Source organism: Bison bison, unplaced genomic scaffold (genome assembly GCF_000754665.1).
Source record: "Bison bison bison isolate TAMUID 2011002044 unplaced genomic scaffold, Bison_UMD1.0 scf7180017864495, whole genome shotgun sequence".
NCBI lineage: Eukaryota > Metazoa > Chordata > Mammalia > Artiodactyla > Bovidae > Bison > Bison bison.
This window is the reverse complement of record NW_011495054.1, coordinates 9152261-9158260: the sequence shown is the minus strand read 5'-3', so window position 1 is coordinate 9158260 and position 6000 is coordinate 9152261. Positions and strand designations below refer to the sequence as shown.

General features: G+C 47.4%; 1 protein-coding gene across 1 annotated transcript in view; it reads right to left on the bottom strand.

Annotated features, from left to right (window-relative positions):
- The window catches only part of MYO18B (myosin XVIIIB), a 232628-nt gene that overhangs the window by 16749 nt on the left and 209879 nt on the right, over positions 1-6000 (bottom strand). The gene's annotated exons all lie outside the window — the stretch shown is intronic.

The following is a 6000-nucleotide window of genomic DNA, read 5'->3' as shown; positions in this document are numbered from 1 at the left end:
ACAGGTGGAAACAGTGTCAGACTTTATTTTTGGGGGCTCCAAAATCACTGCAGATTGTGATTGTAGCCATGAAATTAAAAGACGCTTACTCCTTGGAAAGAAAGTTATGACCAACCTAGATAGCATATTCAAAAGCAGAGACATTACTTTGCCAACAAAGGTCTGTCTAGTCAAGGCTATGGTTTTTCCAGTGGTCACGTATGGATGTGAGAGTTTGACTGTGAAGAAAGCTGAGAGCCAAAGAATTGATGCTTTTGAACTGTGGTGTTGGAGAAGGCTCTTGAGAGTCCCTTGGACTGCAAGGAGATCCAACCAGTCCATCCTAAAGGAGATCAGTCCTGGGTGTTCTTTGGAAGGACTTATGCTAAAGCTGAAACTCCAAGACTTTGGCCACCTCATGTGAAGAGCTGACTCATTGGAAAAGACTCTGATGCTGGGAGGGATTGGGGGAAGGAGGAAAAGGGGATGACAGAGGATGAGATGGCTGGATGGCATCACTGACTCGATGGACATGAGTTTGAGTGAACTCTGGGAGTTGGTGATGGACAGGGAGGCCTGGCGTGCTGCAATTCATGGGGTCGCAAAGAGTTGGACACGACTGAGCGACTGAACTGAACTGTTTACAGTGACGGGGTTAAAATCACAGGATTGCCTGGGACCCAGTGGACAGAAAAACAGGTGAGAGCAGCATCCCGGGATCCCCAGCAGATGGCGGGGAGGGGCTGGGGTGGGAAGGAAAAGACCAGAAAAGAGAAGTTTGGGTAGCGCCAAGGAGCAGAAACACTTCCCTAGTGGCTCAGCAGTAAACAATCTGCCTTCAATGCAGGAGATGCAGGTTGGATCCCTGGGTCGGGAAGATCCCCAGAGAAGGGAATGGCAACTCACTCCAGTATTCTTGCCTGGGTAATCCCACGGACAGAGGAGCCTGGTGGGCTACAGTCCATGGGGTCGCAAAGAGTGGGACACGACTGAATGACTGAACAGTAACAACAAAAGGAGCAGAAACAGCTAAAAGGCCAGGTGGACAGGGGCTTCCAAGAAATGTCTAACGGGCCAGTGCAGCAGAGAAGCCCAGAAACAGATCAAGACTGGAGAACATCCCCTGGTTTGCCCCTTAGGAAGCTGCTGACACGCTGAGGAACGTTCCAGTGGTGGCCCAGGGCTCTGGGCTGGGGGAAGCGGAGGCAGAAACGGGAGGGGAGTGAAGGCGCTGTGCGGGGACCCCACTCTGGCGAAGCCCGGCTCCAAAGGGGGGGACCGGACTGCAGGGTGACGGGTGAGGATATAGTTAGGCCGGGAGGACCCCAGGGTGTTCATAACCCACAGAGGAAGGGCAGCTGGAAACGCGGAGCCGAGACTGTAGGAGTGAGCGGGCGGCGGGGCACGGATTCCACGCAACCAAAACCGGGTCTCGTTTTCTGGGACCAGAGGGAAGCTGGGGCAGACGGTGATCAATTTACAGGTACCGTTCTGAGGCTGCTGTTTTTCCTTTGAATGAACCAGGAGTTTAGGGTGTCTGCTCAGAGTAAGGAGTTGGACACAGAGGAAAGTCAGGATGGTTTGGAATAACTGTCCAGTAAAATGAAAGAAAACAGGCCAGTGACAAGGCATCAGCGTCTATACAGCCGGTTCAGTTAATGCCCGTCTGTGCTTGGACCCTGCAGAGCTGTGTGAGTGACCAAGGCTGAGGTTCTGAGAGACGTGGGCACGGGGCTTTGGATGAAAATGGGGCTTGGCCCCCTTTGGAGAGCCCGAGGTACTGTGAGGACTGGAAGGGAGAGGACAGAACCCTTTACTGGAACACTCTACTGGCAGGGTGGTGGCCCAGGGGGCAAGAGGGAGAGGCGGGCACCCTGCAGGGCCGGGCACACCGTGGGCTGGGCGCCCTGGCACCAGCTGCAGCCGGCCATCAAGAGAGGCTCTGGAGCCAAGCCGGCTGCCACCACCAAGCCCATAAACTCCCTCCCCAGGGGCACGGAGGTAATTTAGTGTCTCCATCTCCAGAAGCTCTTGCATTTATCAGCAGCTTCATGACTCCTGGGCTGTAAATCATCAAGCTTTAGGCATATTTCTCTTGAGTTGACGTCCTCTTATAAATAATACAAGGAATGCTTTTACTTTTTTGGCAGAAGTCTGCTTTCTCCCTCTCTTCTTTTTTTAGAGTGACCTTCTTTTTCAGTCAAATTTGGAAATGTCCAAGAGACTCATTTGTTGAGCCCTGTGATGGGCCAGGTCATATGGGGGTGCATGCCATAGAGTTCCCCTTGTCTCTAACCTGCCTCCACCCCCTCAGCAAGGACAGCGCCCAGATGACCCGGTAGCATCTGGTCAAGTTTAAAATGCAAAGTCCCTTTGACGGAGAGAATCATCTGTGCACAAGAGTGTGTGTGTATGCATTTAAAGGCTAACAGGTTAATAGGGCTGGTGTGTGTGTGTGTGTTTAAAGGCTAACAGGTTAACAGGGCTTCCCAGGTGGCTCAGTGACAAAGAATCTGCCTGTCAATTCAGGAGATAAAGAAAGGAGGGTTCTATCCCTGGGTTAGGAAGATCCCCTGGAGGAGGAAATGGCAACCCTCTCCAGTATTATTGCCTGGGAAATTCCTTGGACAGAGGAGACTGGCAGGCTACAGTTCATGGGGTCACAAAGAGTTGGACGTGACTAAGCACACACACACAACAGGTTAATAGCAAATATCCTGAAATCAACGGAAAGTGAAACAGGACTACAGTTTAATAAATCCATGGCATCATTTTAAGATTTTCTGCAGGAATTTAAAAGAATGAGATAGACTTATGTGAACAGACAGGGTGTGATCTCTAAAGTATATTATTGAGGGAAAGAAAGAAGCACTTTGAGAATTTAGATACATTTAGGGCATGGCAACCCGCTCCAGTGTTCTTGCCTGGAGAATCCTATGGACCCAGGAGCCTGGTGGGCTACAGTTCAAAGGTCACACAGAGTTGGACACAACTGAAACCACTTCACACACAGACAGAGGCGCGTAATGTGGCACCATGTCACTCTGCACTTAAAAGCCCACAATACGCTGCGTATTTGCTACAGTACGTGTGTGTTTATGAATACATAGAGAAAGATGTGGAAGGGTACACACCGGACTGAAGACACTGGACACCTTTTGGAAGGGAGCTGAGGTCGGGGTGTGGCCAAGAGGACTATCACCTTCTCAGTTATATTCTAATAAAAGGGAGAAGTATTTAGAGATTATAAAGCTGGATGTCAAGGCACCTGAACTCTGGGTCAGTCTTTACTATAAGCTTAGGTGAGATAGTTCCCTCTGCAGACCTCACTTTTTCCCATTTATATAATGAGAGGATTGGACTAATAATAAATAATCTAATGGTCCCTTCTAACTCAGAAGTTCTAGAATCTTTAAACTGTAAACATACTCCAAAGAGTATGTTTAAGAGTACACGTTAATAGGTTAATAAGGGCTCAAAATTTTCAAGGCTTAACGCCATGGAATCTGGCACTCAGTAGGCACTTAATAAATATCATTTGGATGGATGTTGAATACTGACCCTTATATAGTTTTAATATTAATAACGGGCCAGCTCTTTGCCAGTAAACTTTGCCAGGTGAGTGATTCACCTCCTGGATAAAAGTCAGCGTCATGGCAGCATGGCAAACACAATACAGGCTTTGGAAGGATTAAAACCAGAGTGCAAATCCTGGCTCTTTTGCTTCCCTCCTGATGACATGGAGCAAATTACCGACCCTCTCTGAATCACAAAGCTGAGTTGTGACCAAGTACAGTTAGCATTTCTGCTCAAGTGTTGTGCTTATGGTCAGTTATTCATTCAACAGACATTTATGGAGCACCATCTGTGTGCCAGCCAGAGGGACACCAACATGAAGAAAATGACAAGGGGCTTCTGGTCCCTTCTTGCCTCCTGCTCCACTGCTTTCCTTGGTGCAGGCCCCTCTGCTCCGAGCTGCAGCTGGGCCAGCATGAGGACTTGGAGGGGAGTGGGCAGGGAAAGGGGGGCTGGGCTCTAGCGAGGGCTGCCTGAGGTGCTGCCCAGGGCGAAGCTACAGGAGCTGGGGTGTGGCTGAGTTTGCCTCAATCAGTTGCTCCTGAACCTCTGGGCCTCGGATCCCTCTTGTGCAGCATGGAGGTGATGGCATCGGTTCCCTGGGGTTACTCTGGGCATCAAATACCAACACCAGGAAAGCAGCTGGTTTTCTTGAGCTCTTTCTAGGAGCTGGGCTCTGAGTGCATCTTCTAGTTAATCCTGACAATGGTTTACTCACAAGAAGACATGGAAAGTTAAGCAACTTGCCCCCAATTTATAGTTACTAATGGGGGAAGGGAGAAAGGGATACACTGGGAACTGCAACTGACGTGTACACACAGTTGTTGTTTAGCCTCTCAGTTGTGTCCGACGCTTTTGCCACCCCACGGCTTGTAACCCTCGAGGGTCCTCTGTCCGTGGGATTTCCCAGGCAAGAGTACTGGAGTGGGTTGCCATGTCTTTCTCCAGGGATGGAATCCAATTCTCCCGCATCAGTAGGCGGATTCTTTACCACTGAGCCACCAGGGAAGCCCCATATACACACTACTATATATAAAATAGATAAGTAATAAGGACCTACTGTACAGCACAGGGAACTCTAATCAATACTCTGTAATGATATACAGGAAAATAATCTAAAAAAGAGTGGATACATGTATATGTGTAACTGATTCACTTTGCTGTACAGCAGAAACTAACACAACACTGTAAATCAACTATCCTCCATTAAAAATTATCAAACAAACAAATCCTTTGCCCCAAGACTCACAGCTGCAGAGGAGCAGCCATGGGACTGGAAGCCAGATGCTCTGACTTCAGTCCATGTACAGAAATCACTTCAGCCTCTCATCTCCCATTCAGCTCAGAGTGTAATTCCTTATCGTGCACCTAATATAATTATGAAACTTTTGGATATTATGTTAAAGTGCTTGCACATTCAGCTCTGGCCCCTGCTTCCTGATACACTGGCTGATTGGGGAGACCAGAAATTATTTAGTTATCAGGAGAGAAAAAGTCCTCAGCATTCGGAGTTCGCCGAGGACATGGCTCTTTCTCCACACAGTCTTTGTTTTTAATTAAGAGTGGTAATCAGATAATCTTGCTTTAATTAATTCCCCCGATGCGCCCCATTCTCAGGGCCTCCCTTTGATATTTTCAACATCAAATCTTTCAGCCTAAGATTATCAGCAGACATTTGCCATTTGCTGAACATGCCCGAAAGCTTGGCAAGAACTCCCACCCACTTCTTTTCGTAAAGACAGCCTCCTGCTTCAGAGCAAACCCGTTTCAAGTCAGCAAGGGCTCGTCTGGGTCTGCTTCACTAGTATGTGATTTTTCTCTTATCACATCAGCTCTTCTGTTATCACACAAGCAGTGTGCATTTCATCTTAATTACGCATCTGTTTAATCCATAATTTCTGATTTATGGCCATTGGCTCCTCATTACAAGAGGGCTGCCCTTGAAAAGGAAAACCAAATGAGCTGAGAGGAATGGAGCTGGAAAGCAAGAGGGAAGACAGATTTAAGTCCTGCAGCTGAGGCTGAGGCCCATTTGTTGGAACAAATTATTATTGGCAATCCTACAGACTTGTGAGGGTCCCATCTCAAGGCATGACTGAATTTGTCTCCTTCCATGGTAGGAAACAAAATATAAAATTCTGACATTCTAAGAAAGCTGAGATTTCCAAGGAAGACATCATCCAGCCTAACTGTCTTTATACAGACTTCCCATTAAAAGAAACAAAGCCAAAAAAACTTCAGTAAACATGTTTATAAAGAAAATTTAAATATAAAACTATCTATAAATGGAAAATTAGTAGGACTTGCCTTAGATAGAAAGCAAACATACTAAATCTACAGCTATTTTTAAAAATGCTCGTCCCATGCTATTTGAAATCATCTGGAAAACCATGCATTACGTGGGCTGTATTAGATCCTCTTCATTTTGACTGTTTGGGGCAGTAA